General features: G+C 42.2%; 1 long non-coding RNA gene across 1 annotated transcript in view; it reads right to left on the bottom strand.

The window, feature by feature from the left end:
• Positions 1-352: 352 nt before the first annotated feature.
• LOC122200300 overlaps positions 353-23,081 on the bottom strand; it is a 44,939-nt gene continuing 22,210 nt past the window's right edge. The window contains exon 4 of the long non-coding RNA XR_006193784.1: positions 353-415. This is a non-coding gene — a long non-coding RNA (uncharacterized LOC122200300). The remainder of the gene's footprint in view (positions 416-23,081) is intronic.

Raw genomic sequence — 23,081 nt, forward strand, 5'->3', positions numbered from 1 at the left:
AAATAAAAATACATCAAATACCAGTCTCTAAAAAATTCTCGACGTATTGATAGTTTGATTCGTGAGATATAATAAAGTTTCAAGGAAAACATTCTTAAATACCTTCACAAGCTCAGAAAAAGATTCAGAAATATGAGGGAAAGCTCACATAAACATGTGTACACCCAAGCGTGCACATGCACACACATACACCCAAGTGTGCTAATGCAAACGCGCACATGCACCCAGACACATACAACCCAGCTCACCAATGGATGGGTCCTGAAGGACAAAGCTCTCCAGTAATAACCAATCTTTATTTGGATGCTTCAGCACTAAATTTATTTAGATGCTTCAGTACACATCCACTAACTTTCCCAAGTCTTCCTTATCTTCAGATGTTACAAGTTTCAATGCATCTCTTTTCTCAGCCCAGCTATGGGATTTGTTCGGGGAAAAAAATGAGAAAGTAAAAATAATTAATTCAAAATTAAGATATTTTATTTTATAATAAATTTTAAAAGCACATCTCAAATATTCTGACTTTATTATGTACCAGGGCCTAGAATAAGGAATTAAAAACATTATGTCCATTAATCTTCCCAACTATCAATACTAATCAAGTATGAACACCCTCCCCGCCTCCAACTTTACAGATAAAACCAGCTCAGAGAAGTTAAGTTATATGACTTCCCAAAGTCATACAACTGGTAAATAATAGAGTTATGATATAATCCCAGGTAGGTAAACCCCCAAAACCAATGCTTTTAATGACTAAGCTATAATTGCCTCACAGATCAGTAAACACATCACTAATATCTAGTTGATCAGGTTGGAAAGAAGGTAAGTACATCCACACACTGTCAGCTACATATAATCTTTCTGAAAGAACACCACAAGTCCAGATTCTAGCAATTTTATTCCTATGTCTTTCCCTCCAGGAAAAAATAAAGTGTGCAAAGATGTTTTAACAAATTGTTCACTGAATCATTTTCTAAATATTTAAAATGTTCAAGAAAAGAAAATTTATCAAATTATGACATACATATTTAATAAAATATGGTAACATTAAAATAATGATGAAACCCATATTCACTAACAGAAAGGCAACAGCTACCAAGTCATATTATAAAAAAATATTACAATCCAATTTTGGTCAAAACTTAATTTAACTAAATTTGGTTAAAAGAAATAGATATTTTTGTACACAAAAATTTTTTAAAAAGTCTGTACAAAGACATCATGATTGTCTCCACTGAGTAGATTATGAATGCTTTCTACTGTCTTTATTCCTACAACTGTCATGTTGTTGCCAACTCTGCTGTCATGCTGGAAATCCCCTTCCAGCTTCCTAAAAAAATAACTCAGTTCAGGCATCCACCCTCTTCCACAGAGCAATTTGCTTCAAGGAATTCTAGGGCCATCAACTGATCATGTACTGAGCAGTCCAAGGCTCTAAGCTAATCATAGTGGTGCTGTTCCGCTGGCCAGTCATTTGTTTCGTAATGGGCAAGTAATCCAATTTAGGTCAAGACATACATTTACTGAGAGACATCAGAAAAGGTTTGTTCAATGTTATAAATAAAAGTAAACAATAACTCTTTAGCTGTATATTGTGCTATGTCTAAATATGACACCTAAAACTATTAAAGACATATTGGTTGAAGATAGTTAATCTGAAGAGAAGCAGATATGTTAAAAGAAGCAGAGAGAAAAGAAAAACATCCTGAGTTCATAACATTGTTGAGCCTCAATAAACTAGCCCTAAAATTGCCTGAACTTGGGATTTCTTTTTACATGTGACATTACATATTTTGTTTAAGGTATTACCTTCTACCAAAAGCATCTCTAATTTAAAATATTTCTGAATAGTCCTCATTTTGTTTGTAATGTGAATGTATGGTTTTTTCATCTATACTTAGAAATATGGGATGCTTTGCTGGCTCAGTCAGTTAAGCATCCGACTTTGGCTCAGGTCATTATCTCAGAGTTTGTGAGTTTAAGCCCTGCATTGGTCTCTGCATTGACAGTGTGGAGCCTGCTTGGGATTCTCTCTCTCTCTCTCTCTCTGCCTCCCAAACCATTAGCATTCTCTCTTTCAAAATAAATAAATAAACTTGAAAAAATATATAATTGTTAATACAGCCAGGAGAGGTGTCTGGGTGGCTCGGTTGGTTGAGCGTTCAACTCTTGATTTTGACTCAGGTTAGAATCTCAGGGTCATGGGGTCGGGACCTGCGTCAGGCTCTGCTGGAACCTTCTTGGAATTCTCTTCCTCCCGTTTTACGTGCCCCCCTCCCTGAGCTCTCACCGTCTCTAAAAAGAAAATAAAAAAGAAAAGAAAAGGAAAAGAAAAGAGGAAAGAAAAGAGAAAAGAAAAGAAAAAAGAAAAGAAAGCAAGCCAGGATACTACCAACAGGTCTCAATAGGTCAGGCAGCTGACTATACATTGTGGGAAGAGTACCAGTAACTGGGCATTCAAGTTGTAAGCAGAACCCTAGGGAAGCAACAAGCCGACACAGAGCCTGCACTGGAGTCTGGTCTTCTCCAGCCAGCTGAAGAGGTGAGCATTCTTAATAAAGCAACAGTCCCTTTCTACTCCAACCTCAAGAACCCTGGATTCATGCCCTAACTGTCCAGGTACCACTCAAGACCCCAAGGAGAATACATGGAACAGCTGACAATTAGGAAAGTCCAATACAAGACACGGTAAAATGACTAATTTCAAAGTAAGCATGTGAACTTTCAAGTCCACATTTTTTGAGCATGAACTAGGAAGTGGGACAGCTTTCTAAATCTTATCAAGGCTTGTGAGCAGCCTAGATTTTAAATGGACCCTAAAAATAGACAACTGGAAAAATAAGTGAAAACATAGGTTTCTAGGTAGAAGCTGTATGAAGACAATTTCAAAGCAGAGACTACTAGGGAAAAACTGATCAGATCAGACTGGCTGAAACAGAGGGTGGGTGTAGGGGAGCAAGGGGATTTAAAGCTCCAAGTGACTAGAGACCACATGAAGAGATAACAGCATTCAACCTGCCCTATCAACTCTTCATTAGGCTGATGAGATGAAAGATGAGACGGGTAGAAGCCAATCGGGACAGAAGGTAGGAACCAAAGTAACGGTGATTACTATCTTTTTTTGGCAGAAGTAAGTTTTTGCATTACATCTTTAAGAATTATATGTCTACTCATGTTTTCAGATTTGGTAATTTATATTTTTCTAAGATATTTCATTTAACTTTTTAAAATTATTAGATACAGTTGTTCATAAAATCCTCTATTAATTAAAAAAATTAGAGTTGTGATAAAATACATATAAAATTTACCATCTTAACCATTTTGAAGTGTGCAGTTCATTAAAGTTACCTATGTTCACACTGATGTGCAACCAATCGCCAAAATTTTACATCTTATAAAACTGAAACTACATCCATTGAACAAGAACTCCCCATTTTCCTCTCTCCTGCTGGCCCCTGGCAACCACCATTCAACTTTCTGTATTTATGAATCTCACTATTCTAGATACCTCACATAAGTGGAATCATACAATATAAATCTTTTTATGATAATCTAGATGCATCCTCGAGTTTTGATATATAATATTTTTGTTATATTCATTCCACTATATTCCTAATTTCTATGATGATAAATATTTCCTAATTTCTATGATGATATTATTACTGTCTAATTAGCTACTTATTTGAATATTTAAATTATTATTTTTTATTTTTGTTTGCATTTTATTATTTTTTAAATATGAAATTTATTGGCAAACTTGTTTCCATACAACACCCAGTGCTCATCCCAACAGGTGCCCTCCTCAATGCCCATCACCCATTTTCCCTTCCCTCCCATGTCCCATCAACCCTCAGTTTATTCTCAGTTTTTAAGAGTCTCTAATGGTTTGCCTCCTTCCCTCTCTGTAAGTTTTTTTCCCCCCTTAACCTCTCCCATGGTCTTCTGTTAAGTTTCTCAGGATCCACATAAGAGTGAAAACATATGGTATCTGGCCTTCTCTGTATGACTTATTTCACTTAGCATAACACTCTCCAGTTCCATCCATGTTGCTACAAAAGGCCATAGTTCATTCTTTCTCATTGCCAAGTAGTATTCCATTGTGTATATAAACCACAATTTCTTTATCCAGTCATCAGTTGATGGACATTTAGGCTCTTTCCATAATTTGGCTATTGTTGAGAGTGCTGCTATAAACATTGGGGTACAAGTGCCCCTAGGCATCAGCACTCCCGTATCCCTTGGGTAAATTCCTAGCAGTGCCATTGCTGGGTCATAGGGTAGATCTATTTTTAATTTTTTGAGGAACCTCCACACTGTTTCCCAGAGCGGCTGCACCAGTTTGCATTCCCACCAACAGTGCAAGAGGGTTCCCGTTTCTCCACATCCTCTCCAGCATCTATAGTCTCCTGATTTGTTCATTTTAGCCACTCTGACTGGCAATAATGTGGTATCTCAGTGTGGTTTTGATTTGTATTTCCCTGATGAAGAGCGACATTGAGCATCTTTTCATGTGCCTGTTAGCCATCTGGATGTCTTCTTTAGAAAAGTGTCTATTCATGTCTTCTTCCTATTTCTTCACTGGATTATTTGTTTTTCAGGTGTGGAGTTTCAGGTGTGGAGTTTCAGATTTTGGATGCTAGCCCTTAGTCCGATATGTCATTTGCAAATATCTTTTCCCATTCCGTTGGTTGTCTTTTAGTTTTGTTGATTGTTTCCTTTGCAGTGCAGAAGCTTTTTATCTTCATGAGGTCCCAGTAGTTCATTTTTGGTTTTAATTGCCTTGCCTTTGGGGATGTGTCAGGGGATGTGCCTTTGGGGATGAGGTCAGAGAGGTTTTTTCCTGCTTTCTCCTCTAGGGTTTTGATGGTATCCTGTCTCACATTCAGGTCCTTTATCTATTTTGAGTTTTTGTGAGTGGTGTAAGAAAGTGGTCTAGTTTCATCCTTCTGCATGTTGCTGTCCAGTTCTCCCAGCACCATTTGTTAAAGAGACAAATGTCTTTTGTCCACTGGATATTCTTTCCTGCTTTGTCAAAGATTAGTTGGCCATACTTTTGTGGGTCCAATTCTGGAGTCTCTATTCGATTCCATTGGTCTATGTCTGTTTTTGTGCCAATACATGCTGTCTTAATGGTTACAGCTTTGTAGTAGAGGCTAAAGTCTGGGAATGTGATGCCTCCCACTTTGGTCTTCTTCTTCAATATTACTTTGGCTATTCAGGGTCTTTTGTGGTTCCATACAAACTTCAGGATTGCTTGTTCTAGCTTCAAGAAGAATGCTGGTGCAATTTTGATTGGGATTGCATTGAATGTGTAGATAGCTTTGGGTAGTTTTGACATTTTAACAATATTTATTCTTCCAATCCATGAGCATGGAATGTTTTTCCATTTCTTTGTATCTTCTTCAATTTCCTTCATCAGCTTTCTATAGTTTTCAGCATACAGATCTCTTACATCTTTGGTTAGGTTTATTCCTAGGTATTTTATGCTTCTTGGTTCCATTGTGATTGGGATCAGTTTCTTTATTTGTCTTTCTGTTGCTTCATTATTAGTGTATAAGAATGCAACTGATTTCTGTACGTTGATTTTGTATCCTGTGACTTTGCTGAATTCATGTGTCAGTTCTAGCAGACTTTTGGTGGAGTCTATCAGATTTTCCATGTATAATATCATGTCATCTGCAAAAAGTGAAAGCTTGACTTCATCTTTACCAATTTTGATGCCTTTGATTTCCTTTTGTTTGACTGCTGATGCTAGAACTTCCAACACTATGTTAAACAACAGCAGTGAGAGTGGACATCCCTGTCGTGTTCCTGATCTCGGGGGAAAGCTCTCAGTTTTTCCCCATTGAGGATGATATTAGCTGTGATCTTTTCATAAATGGCTTTTATGATGTTTAAGTATGTTCCTTCTGTCCCGACTTTCTCGAGGGTTTTTATTAAGAAAGGATGCTGAATTTTGTCAAAGGCTTTTTCTGCATCAGTTGACAGGATCATATGGTTCGTATTTTTTCTTTTATTAATGTGATGTATCACATTGATTGATTTGCGAATGTTGAACCAGCCCTGTAGCCCAGGAATGAATCCCACTTGATCATGGTGAATAATTCTTTTTATATGCTGTTGAATTCGATTTGCTAGTATCTTGTTGAGAATTTTTGCATCCATATTCATCAGGGATATTGGCCTGTAGTTCTCTTTTTTTACTGGGTCTCTGTCTGGTTTAGGAATCAAAGTAATGCTGGCTTCATAGAATGAGTCTGGAAGTTTTCCTTCCCTATTTTTTGGAACAGCTTGAGAAGGATAGGTATTATCTCTGCTTAAAATGTCTGGTAGACTTCCCCAGGGAAGCCATCTGGTCCTGGGCTCTTATTTGTTGGGAGATTTTTGACAACTGATTCAATTTCTTCACTGGTTATGGTCTATTCGAGTTTTCTATTTCTTCCTGCTTGAGTTTTGGAAGTGTGTGGGTGTTTAGGAATTTGTCCATTTCTCCCAGGTTGTCCAGAGACTAGGTATTTTGAGAACATCATCGAAGTAAAACAGCTCTTGAGCCCCACTGAAAATGACCTTACCAAGTTCTCCTGACCATTGACACTGATGGATTAGAGCACTGAGCCCTATGACTGTGGGAGCATGGAGCCTTCGATAATCATCTCACAGCTGAGGAGTCTCCACCTGACATCTAGTGTGTAGAGATGCTGGAGACCTCCAAATCACATAGACAAGGGAGAGGAGAAGCTGACATCAAGGTAGACTGCTTCTGCCATAGATGCCAGAACAACATTTCATACTTCAATTAAACAGAATCTTTTCTTGTCTTCCTTTCCTTTACTCTGTAATTGGCCTGGAAAGAGAACTTGCTCATTTGTGTCTCCCAGACCATTGCTAAGGGGGGTAACCTTCCAGCCTATTGGATTTTTCATCAAAAATTTTGATCTGTCCATGGTGCTAGAGACCCCCCTGGTCCACCCTGTAATGAATTTCTTTTCCTAATGTCACCATAAACTATAGTCGAACCCCATTAGTAGTCTCTTACCAAGTTCACCTTTGATGGCCAGAACAACTTGTGCTTTATTTTACCTTTCTTCAGTTATAACTGTATGCACCCAATTAGATACAACTCCTTATATAAATCTTAGTACACTTGCACCCCATTTTCTCAGGATTATCTATCAGATTTGCCACAACTCTCTAAGAGTTGTCACCAGCACCACCTATCTTTGCAAAGTATTGAGAATGACTCATTCTTTCAGGCTAGATTTTCTCCACATATGCACTGAAAACCTGATCTCTTGCTTGAATAAACACAGAAATCCTACCACCCTAATGGGAATGATTTGTGCCCTGACAGGGTTTGTCTATGTCTATGGTGGTTATTATTCTTGGGTCTATGAATGCCTAGGTTGTGGGAAGATAGCTGAGCAATGCTTCTTAGGTTATCTAACTAACTTTTCACAAAGAAACTTTTCACAAGGAAACTAGACATCTCAATGACCAACTTTCCTGGATCTACATTGTCAAATTAGAAAGGAAATACCAGGAGGCATTCATGATTAAGGATTTGCTTCCTTTGACAGGGCCGTGTTCCCTGGTTAGGAGTAAGTGAAAATGAAAATATGATCAAAACTCTCTCCTTGGGTACCTGGGTGGCTCAGTCGGTTAAGCATGCAACTCTTGATATTGGCTCAGGTCAGGATCTTGTAATCATGAGATCAAGCCTCAAGTTGGGCTGTGCACTGAGTGTGGAGCCTGCTTGGGATATTCTCTCTCTCTCTTTCTCTCTCTCATTCCCCCTGCCCTGTCCCTGCCATGCTTGTGCACTCACTCTCTCTCAACATAAATAAACATTAAAAACAAAACAAACCCTCTCCTTTATTGTTGAAGATACTGCAGCATCTCGTGCTAGGACAATAGCTTCCCAATAAAGATTCTCTAGACTCTCTGGCCAAAGTTGTTATTAATAATAGAACAACTCTTGATTATCTTTTAGCTGAGCAAGGATGTGTCTGTGGTGTGGCTAACACTACCTGCTGTGTCTGGATTCACTCTGCTGGGGGAGTTGAAAGTCACTTACCTAAGATCACAGATTAGGCTGCTTGAATTAAAAGGGTGACTCCTTCACTGGAGTCTTTCTTTGACTTATTTGATTTTGATTTTTTTTTGGAGGGGGGGGGTCCTGGGGACTATAGCTCCAAAGTACACTCCAAGCATTGGGAATTACCCTGCTTTTAGTAATGATAATAATCTTCCTGGTGCCTATATTTTTATTGGAGCACTTAGTCCATTTACATTCAAAGTAATTATTGATAGGTATGCACTTATTACCATGTTGTTACCTTATAGTTGTTTTCGTAGTTTCTATCTGTTCCTTTGTTGTTCTCTTCCTTTGTGGTGTAATGGCTTTCTTTAGTGCTATGCTTGGATTCCTTTCTCTTTATTTTCTGCTTGTCTACTACAGGTTATTGATTTCTGGTTACCTTTACATTTATATATAACATTCTGTACAGTCTATATTAAGCAGTCTATATATATTAAGATGATGGTTGCTAAAATTTGAACCCATTCTAAATCACTAAATTTGCACTCCTCTCCCACGTTTTATGTACATGATGTCACACTTTATTTACATCCTATTATTTTGTAAATCTTTTGAGTTATTTTATTGCTTTTGTGCTATAACTTCTGGACTGGCTTATAAGTGATTATTATTTTTGTTATGTTTATATGTATCTCTGAAATTTTTTCCTTTCCTAATTTTCTTACTCCTGTTTATGCTCTTTTCTTTCCACTCAAAGAATTACCTTTTATTTAAGTTTCTTGAAAGACTGTGAATAAATTCCTTCAACTTTTGTTTTCCTGGCAAATTGTTTATCTCTCCTTCTATTCTGAATGATAGGCTTGACAGAATATTCTTGACTGCAAGTTTTTCCCTTTAAGTGCTGTGAATATATCATGCCACTCCCTTCTGGCCTGCAAAGTTTCTGCTGAAAATTCAGTTGATAGCCTTATGGGGTTTGCCTTCTATTTAACTGTCTTATCTTCACTTGCTGCTTTTAAAATTCCTCTTTATCACTATTTTTGGTCTTTTTTTTTTTAAGTTAGTCTATTTATTTATGTAATCTTTACATCTAATGTGAGGCTCAAACTCACAATCCTGAGATGAATAGTCATGTGCTCCTCTGAGCCATCCAGGCACCCCTACTTTTGGTCATTTTACTTATTGTGTATCTTGCTGTGGACCTCTTTGGGGGATCTCTGTGCTTCCTGGATCCGGATTTCTGTTTCATTCCCCAGATTCAGGAAATTTTCTTCAAATAAATTATTTCTTCAAATAAATTTTCTGCTCCCTTATTCTCTTTTCCTTTGGGGATTCCTATAACACCAGTGTTATTACATCTGATAATATGCTGAGTTCCCTTAACATATTCAAGTTTTTATTCTTTTTTTATTTTTGCTGTTCAGTTTGGTTGCTTTCTATTACTCTGTCTTCCAGTTTTCTGATCCATTATTGTGCTTCCTCTAGTCTACTATTTATTCTCTTGAATGTATTTTAAATTTCATTTATTAACTTCTCATCTCTGCTTCTTTTTCCTATTTTCTATCTTTTTGTTGAAGGTGTCACTATGATCATCCACTTTTTTCTCAAGTCCAGCAAGTATCTTTATGACCATTACTCTGAATTCTCTACCATGCATATTGCTTGTCTCCATCTCATTTAGTTGTTTTGCCTTATTTTGTCCTGTTTTATTTGGGACATATTCCTCTGTCTCCTCATTTTGTCTAACTCTCTGCATCTGTTTCCATGTGTTAGGAAGGTCATTTATGTCTCCTCATCTTGAAAATAGTGACCTTATAAAGAAGAGGTCCTGTAGTCCTTTCCTGCATGATGTTCCTTCTCACCAGAACCTGATGCTTCAGGGGTGTCTCCTATGTGTTTTGTGTGTGCCCTTCTGTTGTGATTGAGCTGCATTTGCCTTCAGTCAACTTGGCTGCAATTGCCCTCTTTGCCTGTTGTGGGCAGGGTTTGGTCTGTGTGTGGTTAAAGGGAAATTCTGGGGCTGTCTTGGTCCTGTAGTTGGGTCAGACCAGATGCTTCCCCTCAGCCTATTTTTTGGAACTGTGGTCACCTGGCACTTCAGAGCAGTCTCCCTTCATTGTCCCAAGAAGGGCTTTCATTGGTGAGTGAAGCCTGTGGAGACACCAGATGTCTGCTCCAGTCTGTCTGTTGGGGTTGCAGTGACCCTGAACTACAGGGCTCTTTGTGCTGCCTCCTGTGAGATTTTTGTTGGTGACAGGCTAGCAGTCAGATCAGATGTTTGCATCCAGCCCACTGCTGGGGATCCATTTAAACTGGTGTGTGTAGTTATCTTTCTCTCTCTAAAGGAAGAGTCGGTTTGGAGTGCTGCTAGTCACTAGCAGGTCTGCTTGCAGAATGAGATGCTTTGGAGGGACTCCTGCTGATTGGAGCAGGCTAGATGGGCCTGATCGGCAGGAGAATGTGGGAACAAGGCACAGGGTGTTAGCAAGATAGGTTCACACTGGTTCCCAAAGGTGTCTGAATATCTAGGCTGGAGGGTGAGGGTTGGGGAGAGAAATGATGTTAACCAGCTCTTCTGTTCCCAGAGAAGTCTCTTAAAGATCCCTGCCCCTCCAGCAAAGTTCTGAGATTAGTAAATAAATCCCCTTCCCATATAATGCAGGTACTTTTAAAATGGCTGCTGCTTTGCTATATCTCAATGGAGTTGTTTGTTATGCTGTCTCTTAAAGGGTGGTGTAATGCCTGAAGTTCCAAAACCTCCCACAAAAGACCACCAGAGTCGTAAGTCAAAGCCAAGCGGCAAGGGTCATTTATTGCAGGTTCGAACCTGGTCCTCTGCGCACTCGTCGCTGGTGACGCAAGAGGCCACGATCAGGGTTGGTACAGCGTTTTTATAGACAGAGACAAATAGCACAGGGGAGGTTTCAAATTATGAGGGGCCTGATTAGTTGATTTTAAAGTAAGGACATTTGTTGTTCTCTGATTGGGCGTCCTTTGTCTGTCCTTTGGCGGGAAGGCTTTGTCCGTTACTTGTGGCGGGAGGAAAAAGGGGGAAGGGGGAAGGGGAGGAATGTGTTGAGCAAGCAGGATTACAGAAGCGAGAAATGCCAGTTAATGTACAATCACTCATTCCATTACATATCAGACTACATTTAGGAAGTTTTACAACCCATTCTACTACACAGCGGGTTACATTCAGGAAAGGCCTCACAATGCTCGTAGCAAACAGCAAGCAAAACAGACTTCTCAGCAATTGTATTTCTTATCAAAGATCCATAATAAGCAGAAAAGAGAACCTAGCTTTAAACTAAGGCAGGGCTGTCATTTGGATTGTTCCTTTCATTCCCCCCTTTTCCCTGTGCCTAAAGAGCCAATCTTGGATCTTCAGTTTTCTATTTGTAATGTCTTGAGCTGTTGGTACTGAGTTCGTAAGACCATTAATTGTACAGTATTGAACCTGTCTTGGACAAAATTAATAATTTTGTTTATGATGCAGAGGCCTAATGTGAGAGCGAGAAGTAGAATGGCCAGAGGCCCGAGTAAAGCGGAGAGCAGGGTAGTATTATAGACTTCCTGGGTTTTTAATTTAGAAACCTCTCAAGTTAAAGTATAGCGTATATGGAGGTTGCCTGCAATACTTATCAGTCCGTAGGAGGTGAACAGGAGCACGCTAATGAGTGTTCCTCCGATCATTGTGGGTCCAGAGCTGCAGCAACAGTCTTGGTATGGGATACCCAGGCCTTTGGTCTCAGCCGGTTTTCGGGGTCAGGTTTTCAATGCAGAGTCAATTTTAAAGGATGGGTCTTACTCTGGTCAACCGTCCAGGCAGTGTTGGCTTCCGGCACGAAGTCTTCTCGAACCGCAAAGGGATCAGCTGGTTGGGCGTGGGTGTAATGGATCCAGGTAGCAATCCCGTCGACTTTGAGAGCAGTGGGTGTGGTTAGGATTACAATGTAGGGTCCCTTCCACCGTGGTTGGAGGGTCTCTTGTTTGTGTCTCCACACATATGCCCAATCTCCGGGTCGGTAGTGATGCGGCTCAGGAGGGGGCTCGTTCTCATAAATGGCTCTTAATCTGGGCCAAACTTCCTGGTGGGTGTGCTGGAGTTCCCTCAGGGAAATAAGAAGTTTATGATCATCAAATTCAGTTAACACATTAGACTGTAGGTTGGGAATTATAGGAGGGGGTATTTTATATATGATTTCAAAGGGGGTTAATCCCAGTTTGTAAGGGGAGTTCCGCACCCTGAACAGAGCGTAGGGGAGTAAGACTACCCAGTTAGCGCCAGTCTCCATGGTCAATTTGGTTAGGGTCTCTTTTAGGGTTCTATTCATTCTTTCTACCTGTCCTGAGCTTTGGGGTTTATATGCACAATGTAGTTTCCAATCAGCCCCAATAAACTGCGCTATCCCTTGTATTACCTTTGAAATGAATGCTGGTCCGTTGTCTGATCCTATTAGGGTAGGGAATCCGTACCTGGGCATGATGTCTTCCAACATTTTTTTTGCTACTACCTGCGCAGTCTCACGCTTGGTGGGGAAGGCCTCTGTCCATCCTGAAAAGGTATCTATAAACACTAACAAATATTTGTATCCATATTTTCCAGGCTTTACCTCGGTGAAGTCTACTTCCCAATAGGCTCCCGGCCTGGTTCTGCGGGTTCTGGAGCCAGGGTTTTTCCCGTGGTTGGTGGTGTTAGTTAGTTGGCAAGCTTTACAGCTAGTAACTATCTGCTCAATTTTTGTCCTGGAGTCTTTAATGGTGATCCTAGCATGTTTTATTAAGTCTTGCATTTTTCTTGTGCCCATATGAGTGGCTCGGTGCATCTTGGATAAGACTTTATTTCCCATTTCTTCTGGGAGGATTATGTTACAGTCTGCTGCTCTCCACCATCCGTTAAGGCACTGAGTCATAGGCAATTTTTGGATCCAGTTTAGGTCTTCTTTAGTGTAGGTGGGACTTTCTGGTAAACTAGCTGAACCGGGGTCTGGTAGGGTGGTCATTAAAGCACAGTCCACCTGTAAGGCCGCCTCTCGGGCCACGTGGTCAGCCAAATTATTTCCTCTGGCCACCGGTGTGACCGGTTTTTGGTGGCCTGGGCAATGTATGATGGCTAGTCGTTTAGGCAGCCAGAGTGCCTTTAAAAGAGCCAATATTTCTTCTTTGTTTTTGATAGTTTTCCCCTCTGCAGTTAACAGTCCCCTCTCTCTGTATATAGCTCCATGTATGTGGGCCGTAGTAAAAGCATATCTGCTATCGGTATACACGTTTAGTCTCTTGTCTTTTCCCAAAGTCAGTGCCTTGGTTAAGGCCACAAGTTCAGCCCGTTGGGCAGAGGTGCCAGCTGGCAAAGGCTCAGCCCAAACAATCTCAGTTTTAGTTGTGACTGCTGCCCCCGCGTACCTTTGACCCTGATGTACAAAGCTGCTGCCATCAGTGAACCAGGTAACCTTGGCATCTGGTAGCGGGTGATCCTGTAAATCTTCCTGAACTCCATGAACCTGTGCCAATATCTCAGCACAGTCATGGAGGGGGGTATCCAAGTCCGGGTCTGGTAACAGGGAGGCAGGGTTTAGTGTTCGGGGGGGAACATAAATGATTCTGAGGGGATTTAATAATAGTCCCTGGTAGTGAACCAGTCAGGCGTTACTTATCCATCGGTCAGGAGGTTGTTTGAGGACTCTCTCGATGGCATGAGGGGTTGTAACATGTAACTCTTGTCCCATAGTTAACTTATCAGCATCCTTTACCATTAGAGCTGTAGCAGCGATCATACGGAGGCAAGGGGCCAGCCAGCCGCTACTAGGTCTAGTCTTTTTGAAAGATAGGCAGTGGGCCTGGGCCATGGACCAAGGAGTTGCGTCAGCACTGCTTTGGCTACCCCCTTGTTTTCATCTACGAAGAGATGAAAGGGTTTGGAGACATCGGGGAGCCCTAAGGCTGGCGCCGACAACAGGGCAAGTTTGATTTGCTGGAAAGCCTGCTCAGTTTTCTCTGTCCACTCAAAGGGCGCCTGTTCTCGGGTGACCAGGTAAAGAGGCTTAGCTATCTCGGCGAACCGAGGTATCTACAAGCGGCAGAACCCGGCCGATCCCAGGAATTCTCTTACCTGTCTTCGCGTTGTGGGTCGGGGGATGCGGAGGACGGTTTCCTTCCGTGCATCAGTGAGCCATCGTTGGCCTTCTCTTAACAGATACCCCAAGTAGGTTACCTCGGATCTGCAAATTTGGGCTTTCTTTGCTGAAGCTCGGTACCCCAGGGCACCAAGTGTCCGGAGGAGATTTTTGGTGCCTTGCAAGCAAGCTTCGGCAGTCTCAGCGGCGATTAAAAGATCGTCAACGTACTGCAAGAGAGTCACTCCGGGGTTTTGATTCCGGTACTCACCCAGATCCTCGTGAAGTGCCTCATCGAACAAGGTGAGTGAGTTTTTAAATCCTTGGGGGAGCCGGGTCCAGGTGAGTTGCCCATTTATGCCCCTCTCAGGGTTGGACCACTCGAAGGCGAAGAGCTCTTGGCTTTTGGGGGCCAGAGGCAGGCTGAAAAAAGTATTTTTTAAATCAAGGACAGTATACCATTGTCTTTCTGGGCTGAGGGCACTTAGGAGGGTATAGGGGTTGGGTACTGTTGAGTGTATGTCCATGACTCGGCGGTTAACTTCTCTCAGATCTTGTACCGGACGGTAGTCCGCACTGTTAGGTTTTTGTACAGGCAGCAGGGGGGTGTTCCAGGCTGAATGGCAGGGACGCAAGATGCCTAAGTCTAGGAGGCGACGGATATGTGGCGTGATGCCATTTCTGGCCTCCATCGACATCGGGTATTGTCGGACCCGAACTGGATCTGCCCCCGCTTTCAGCTCTATGAATAGAGCTGGGCGATGTTGAGCCAACCCCATACCCCCGGTTTCAGCCCATGCTTCTGGAAACTGCTGGAGCCAGGGCTCTATGTTTTGACTTTGTGAGGGTGGCCCCTGATGGAGTCGATATTTATCTTCTAATCTTAGAGTAAGTATGGTAATGGGTTGGTTGTGAGGGCCAGTCACTTGGGGGCCCCCTGGCGTAAAATGAATCTGGGCCCCCATTTTAGTGAGTAAGTCTCTTCCTAATAAGGGGCATGGGCTGTCAAGGATGACTAGGAAGGAATGGGTGACCTTTCCATTTCCTAGGTCCACAGTCCTCTGGGTGGTCCGGGGATATTTTTTTATTCCGGTAGCCCCTTGGACCCAGGAAGATTTTTTAGAAATTTTTCCATGGGGTCTGATCAAGACCGAATGTTGTGCCCCTGTGTCGACTAGGAACTGAACTGGGTTCCCCTCCACTTGTAGCGTTACCCTAGGTTTGGGGAGGGGATCCGAACCCCGTCCCCCCTTCATCTTGAGTGAAGAGGGCGGGTGTGGTTTTTGGCTGCCACGGTTTTTGATCATGATGTGGCTTTTTCTTTTTAGGGCATTCTCGGGCCCAATGGCCTTTTTCTTTGTAATAGGCACATTGGTCCTTATCTAGGGGCTTTTGTTTATCCAGGGGCTTTTGGACAACAGCGGCCAGGACTTTGGTCATTTTCTCAGTGGCTTTAAGTTGCCTGTCCTCTGGAGTCTCTCTATTATTATAGACACGCTGGGCAATGCGGAGTAAGTCCTGAATCTGTTTTCCCTCCAGGTCCTCTAGTTTCTGGAGTTTCTTTTTAATATCAGTGGCTGCCTGATTTACAAAGGCCATTACAACAGCAGCTTGATTTTCGGGGGCCTCGGGGTTTATGGGGGTATACTGTCTGAAGGTTTCCATTAATCTTTTTAAATAAGCGGCAGGGCTCTCTGTCTTACCTTGTATTACTGAATACACTTTTGCCAAATTAGTGGGCTTGCATGCAGCAGCCCAGAGACCCACCATTAGAGTCTGGCGATAAATGCGCAGCCATCCCCTACCTTCTGCCGTGTTGTAGTCCCAGCCATCCTGTGGGGGTCGGGTCAAGGGAAAAGCTGCATTAATGAGATCAAGGTTAGCAGTGGGTTGGCCGTCATCTCCAGGAACCAGCTTTCTTGCTTCCAATTGAATTCTTTCTTGCTCCTCGGTGGTGAACAGGATTCGGAGGAGCTGCTGACAATCATCCCAGGTGGGTTGGTGGGTAAACATAACGCTGTCTAAGAGACTTATTAAATCTTTAGGGTTGTCAGAAAATGGGGCATTATGGGTTTTCCAGTTATATAGGCCACTGGTAGAGAAGGGCCAGTATTGAAGTCGGGGGTTCCCCGTATCATCGGGAGGCCCTATTTCCCGTAAGGGTAAAGCTACGGTGGAGTCAGGAAGGCGGAGTCCTGGCTCATGTGGGGCCCGCCTACGGTACGTCCAGCCGGCCTTTGGACTTCGCCCCCACTAGGCATGGGCGCGGGTTGAGCCTCCCTATTCTCTAGTTCTCCTATGGGCTGGGCTACGGGAGGCTCTGCCAGCGCAGCAGGGATAGGGGCAGCTTGCAGAATAAGAGGAGGAACCTGGTAAGGGGGAGGGTCAAGGGAAAGTAAATCTTGGCTGTCGGGGAGAACAGGGGGTGCAGTTGGAGTTGGCGGCTTGGAAGGGTTGATAGGTTTAGCCGCTAGGATTTGGCACGACTCTGCTATTAAGGAAGAGGCCATCCAAGGAGGTGGGTTTTCTACTAAATCTTTCCACACCAGAATATAGGGAATCTGATCCGAGTGACGTTCTTTCCCTGGTAGGAAAATTTTTGATTTTACTTTAAGGACCACAGGGAGGCAGAAGGTTCCCTCTGTAGGCCAAATGACCCCAAAGGTGGGCCATTTAGAGCGGCAATAGGTGATCAACTTCCTTTTGCGAATGTCTAGGCTTAAGTTGTGTCCTCTAGCTTTTACATCCCTGAAGTTGGCGAGAAGGAGGGAGAGAGGGGTGCTCTGCGTTTGGCCCATGTTATGATTCTGAGGAAGAGGAGAAGAGAAGGGGGCGGCACAGAGGGGGCCCTGAAGCGGCTGAAATCAGCGGTGGAGTTCGCACAGGCGACCTCCGAGGGTGAGACCCCTGGCGGCCTGGCTGGGACCCGGGCGGAGGGGCGGGAGGGAAAGCCGCAGGTAGCTGAGGAAGGAGGAAAGAGGAACAAAGGATGGAATAATTAATTCTGATCAGCCGAAAAAACACTTAATTCCAATAAAACATCCAATGCACGAAAGAAAAACAAGAGCCAACAAGAATCTCTGACAGTGGTTCCAACTTTCTGGGGCCATCTCGGCCAGCCCAACAGAAAGGGTTATGGCTAGGATGGCGGTTATTACAAGGGCCCAGGGGTGACAATACATTTAGACTGACATAGAAGCACTCGTGTACTCACCCGTCCGCGTCCCTTGTGGGAACTTAGGTGCCTCTTAGCATGGGCGGGCAGGTATAAACCCCCTGCTTGGATCAAAATAAATTTTGACTGCCTTAAGCCGTATGAGGATCACCACGGAAATCGGGTTAGAGCCCACTTGAATCCCGTAGCTTATGCCGTGGGACTACACATAGGGTAAGTCCGGCGCGTGCCCCTGACTCCCAACAATCATTCCAGTCGATTTAACAGACAGACACACAGACACACATCACATCAAAATACGGGTAACAATTGGCATGCCTAGATGGTTTTTTCTTTTAGACGCCTAGAGATATTTCTTAGCACTCTGGAAGTTCATAGAGAAAATGAAAGTATTTAGTTCGCAGGCGCGTTGGGCGTGAGCAGCCCACAGAAAAGAATCCTGATGGGCCAAAAAGGCCCCCCGATGGACCAAGAAGGTCCCCTGATGGACCAAGAAGGCCCCCAGATGGGCCAAGAAGGCCCCCAGATGTCAGTGGACGTCTCCAACTGACCCCGGCCGGGTGCCCTATAGCGCGTCCGCCAGGGTCACACCAGCTTCCAGACAGAACCGGTTCTCCAGAGAAGGAACACAGATCAGAGAGAAAAGGAAGAACGTTAGAGCTGGCTTACTTACCGATCGGAATCAGATACGACCCGTTGACCAGGAGTCTGGTGGGCTCGGGGGAGATCTCGGTGGGACCTCCAAATGTAATGCCTGAAGTTCCAAAACCTCCCCACAAAAGACCACCAGAGTCGTAAGTCAAAGCCAAGCGGCAAGGGTCGTTTATTGCATGTTCGAACCTGGTCCTCTGCGCACTCGTCGCCGGTGACGCAAGAGGCCACGATCAGGGTTGGTACAGCGTTTTTATAGACAGAGACAAATAGCACAGGGGAGGTTTCAAATTATGAGGGGCCTGATTAGTTGATTTTAAAGTAAGGACATTTGTTGTTCTCTGATTGGGCGTCCTTTGTCCTTTGGCGGGAAGGCTTTGTCCGTTACTTGTGGCGGGAGGAAAAAGGGGGAAGGGGGAAGGGGAGGAATGTGTTGAGCAAGCAGGATTACAGAAGCGAAAAATGCCAGTTAGTTTATGTACAATCACTCATTCCATTACATATCAGACTACATTTAGGAAGTTTTACAACCCATTCTACTACACAGCGGGTTACATTCAGGAAAGGCCTCACAATGCTCGTAGGAAACAGCAAGCAAAACAGACTTCTCAGCAATTGTATTTCTTATCAAAGATCCATAATAAGCAGAAAAGAGAACCTAGCTTTAAACTAAGGCAGGGCTGTCATTTGGATTGTTCCTTTCAGTGGGAACTATTTCCTGTTGCCCTCTGGCTCTCCCAGAGCTGAGCCCACTGAGTTTTTTTTTATTTTTTTTAATTATTTTTTTAAAGTTTATTTATTTTTGAGAGAATGAGAGAGACAGAACATGAACATGGGAGGGGCATAAAAAGAGGGAGACACAGAATCCGAAACAGGCTCCAGGCTCTGAGCTGTCGGCACAGAGCTTGACGCGGGGCTTGAACCTAAAGCTGTGAGATCATGACCTGAGTCAAAGTGAGACGCTTAATTGACTGAGCCACCTGGGAGCCCCTGAGCCTGCTGAGTTTTAAAGTTGCTGGTGTCAAGCCCCACTGATTGTAAAAGCTCAAGAAGATAAGCCCCTCTGGTTTTCAAAGCCAAATGTTATAGGGACTGTCTTCCCAGTGCAGGTCTCCTATTTCTGGGGTGCCTGATGTGATTCTGTTCCTCTCTGTTCTCCATGGCTGTGGTATCCCTTGAGTTTGTAGTTAATCTCATAGGTTAGTTTGGTTCCCACCTGGGACTCTACCCTTCCTACCATTTTTTTCCAGTGTGGCCTCTTCTCTACAATTAACTGTGGAGAATCTGTTCTGCCAGTCCTAGATTCGTTTTATGGGTTAGTTACAGTGATGTGGCTGTTGTCTGGGTGTATCTGTGGGAGGAGGTGAGCCTAAGATCCTCATACTCCACCATCTTCCCAGACTTCTCTCTGATTTTTTATACCTTCTTGAGTTTGGTTTGGTAATTGTACCTTTCTAGGATTTTTCCATTTTATCTAAGTTGTCTGTTCTATTGACATGAAGATGTTTATAATATTGCCTTATAATCCCTTAAATTTCTGCATGGCCAATAGTGATGTTCTTTCTTTCAGTCCTGTATGTTTGTGTGTATTTGTCTTTATCCGTCCATCTATTCTATTTTTAACATTTGGGTTCCTTTATTTTCTCTGTTTTTTTTTTCTGTTTTCTATTTCATTGTTTTCTGCTTTTATGCTTGTTATTTCATTTCTTCTGCTTGCTTTCATTAGTATAATTTGCCCTTCTTTTTCTAGTTTCTTAAGGTAGAAGCTTAGGTTATTGATTTGACACTTTTCTGATAAAGACTCTTAAAGCTATAAATTTACTTTTAAGTATTGCTTTAAGCTACATCTCATAAATTTTGAGATTTTATTTTTGTTTTTATCAAATTCAAAAATTTTATTTTTGTTTTTATTAAATTAAAAATATTTTCTAGTGTCCATTGCAAATTCTTCTATGATCTATGGATTTTAGAAGTATGTTTTTCAATTTCCAAATATCTGAGGATATCCAGGATATCCTCAAAAAAAGGATATCCTTTTTTGCTACCTTTTAGTTTCTAATTTAATTTCATGTCATTGATGAAAACATTCTTTAAATTGATGAAAACATTCTTTAATTGATGTAAACATTCTTTAAATTTTTTGAGACTTATTTTATGATTGAGCTTATGAAATATTCTGGAGAATGCTTGTTTGAAAGGAATGTGTATTCAAGCACTGTTTGGTGGAATATTTTATAGATGTCAGATTGAATTGGTTGATATTGTAGGGGAATTAAAACTTCTACCCTCTCAGGGTCTCTGGCTGGGCCTGAGAATCGTATTGATATAGAACAGAGTAATGGGGAGAAAAGCATAGAGCTTAACATTTACATGGGAGCCCCCATGTGGAAATAAAGACCCAAAAGGTGGATAGGCTCAAGTGCTTATAAACCAGATTGAACAACGTAGCAGTTGTGGGAAACTAAAATAAGTGGAAGACTAAAAGAAGGTAAGAGTTACTTTAACAAGGTCTGTTTGTATAGATTTGTCTAGGCCTCTATTCAGTCTTTGGTGATGAGAATTTTTTTGTTCTTCCTGGTATAGGAAGGGTGTCTTTCCCATTGGGAGTTTTATCTGCTGCTTTCAGGAAGAAAAGGAAAGGTCAGAATGCCTTTCTTCCATCTCTTGTTTCTCAAGTGTCTTTAGCTCAAAATAATTCTTATGCCAAAATGGCATATTTTGGGGTGCCATATTCTGCTACTCTCCAGTAACATTGTTCAAATCTTCTATATTCTTGCTGATTTTTTGTGTAGTGTTCTATAAGTTATTAAGAATGAGGTATTCACATATCCAGCTACTGTTGAATTATCTATGTCAGTTGTTGCTTCATATATTTGGGGGCCGTATATAAGTCTGTATACATTTATAATTGTGATATATTTCTGATATACTGACCCTGTTTACATTATGAAATACTCCTTTTTGTTTGTAGTAGTAGTTCCTGTTTTAAAATATATCTTGTAGGTATTAATATAACCATTTCAGCTCTCTTATGATTGCTGTTTGCCTGGTATATTTTTTACTTTTCTTTTACTTTCAAAATTGTCTTAAGATTATTTTAATTTTAGTGTGTTTTTTGTGTGCAGTATGTATTTAGATCTTGCTTTATTTATTCAAACTGAAAAACTCTACATTTTGCTAATAGAAATCAAAGAAGTAGAGTGATAGAGAATCTTGGGACAGGATTTTGAGATAGGATGTTCAAGGAAGGCCTCCTTGTGACAGTGACATATAAGTTGAAACCTAAGGATTAGAATGAATCCGAGTGTGAAGAGAGGAGGGGAAATAGCATTGTAGGTAAAGGGAACAAAATGAGTTATAAGAGAGCTTGACGTTTTTGAATAACTGAAAGAGAAGTATGGTACACAGGGAGAGAGGGGAACATGGGGACAGATGAAGTTAGAATGTTAAAAAAGGGGAAGGTCATGCAGAGTCTTGAAGACTATAATCAGGACTTTATATTTTATTCAAAATATGCTATGGGAATTCCAGCAAAGATGACTAAGTGGGAGGGTCCTAGGCTCATGTCATCCCATAGATACAGCTAGATAATACCTACATCAGTGTAAGTAGCCAGAAAATGACCCAAAACTGACAGAACAGACTCTCCATAGCTAAATGTAGAGAAGAGACTACATCAAAAAGAATAGCAAGGTTAGAGATGCAGTCCTGAGCCAAACTGATCTGTGAGACTGTCCCTGGAAAGAGAGGGACACTGCAGACGTAGAGAAGAGCAGAACCCCACGCCAGGCACCCCCAACTGAGCCACCCGATGCCCCTTAACTTCTGAGTTCTTAAAACTAGTGGGGCTTAACAACTGGAACTTTAAATATCAGTGGGCTTGGCTCTGGGAAAGCTGAAAGATGAGAGTCCCTGGCCTTAAAAAGACAGCATAACAAACAGCCTCGCTGAAGCAGCAGTTTGAAAATGCCTGGGGTGTATGGGAGGGATATTTGTTTATTAATCTCAGAGAATGTGCTGGAGGGGCAAGGATCTTTAGGTGACTTATCTAGGAACAAAGAGCTGGTGGGTGTCATTTCCTTCCCCTGTCCCCCAGCCTGGATATCTGCAGGAACCAGCATAGCACAAACACTCTCCACCTAGCTTGCTAACTGCAGGCCCCACCCCCACACTCTTTTGCAGATGCACCCACTCCAACCTGGCCTCTGCAGTAGTCTGTCCAAAGCAGCGCCACACAGGCATGGCAGTATGCAAGCAGTCCCAACAGAGTTCAGCACCACCCCAAATTATCTTGCCCAGAAGAGAATGGAAGAAAACCACACACACCAACTCACCTGTAGCCCCAACAGTGGGCAGGGGCCAGACATCTGATATGACTGCAGGCCCCACCCACCAATGAAAACTTCTCAGGGGACAACACAGTGAGAACACCTTGCACTTTGGTTCTACAGCAGCTCTGGCAAACGCCTAGTCTGACCCAAATCAAGTCCAGTTTAGCTTTAGACTAGCTCGCTAACGACATAGGGACCAAATCCTGCTCCTGGCAGGCAAAAGAGTGATGGCAGATAACTGAAGGCAAATATGACTCAGCCACAACAGCAGGTCTCAGGCAACACACATAGGAGACACCCCTAAAATGCCAGGTTCTGGTGAAGAGGGGACACTGCCCTGCAGGATGCTACAGGGTGTCTTTCTCATACTTTCAAGATCAGGAGGCACTTTCTTTACTTGTAAAACCAGATGCAGAGATTTAGACAAATTAAGGAGACAGAAAAATATATCCCAAATGAACAAGACAAAATTACAACAACAGACCTAAATGAAATGAAGATATGTAATATGCCTGATATGGAATTTAATGTAGTGGTCATAAAGATACTCATTGGATTGAGAAAAGAATGGAGGACTCAGACCCTTAACAAAAGAGGTAGGAAACATAAAAAGAACCAATCAGAGATGAAGAACTCAATAACTAAAATGAAAAATACACTAGGTGGAATAAACAGTAGACTACAGGAAACAGAAAATGTGTCAGCAGCTGGAGAACAGAGTAATGGAGCAAATCAAGCTGAATAAAAGAGAGAAAAGTAATAATAATAAAAAT

This window comes from Panthera leo, chromosome A1, assembly GCF_018350215.1.
Source record: "Panthera leo isolate Ple1 chromosome A1, P.leo_Ple1_pat1.1, whole genome shotgun sequence".
Lineage (NCBI taxonomy): Eukaryota > Metazoa > Chordata > Mammalia > Carnivora > Felidae > Panthera > Panthera leo.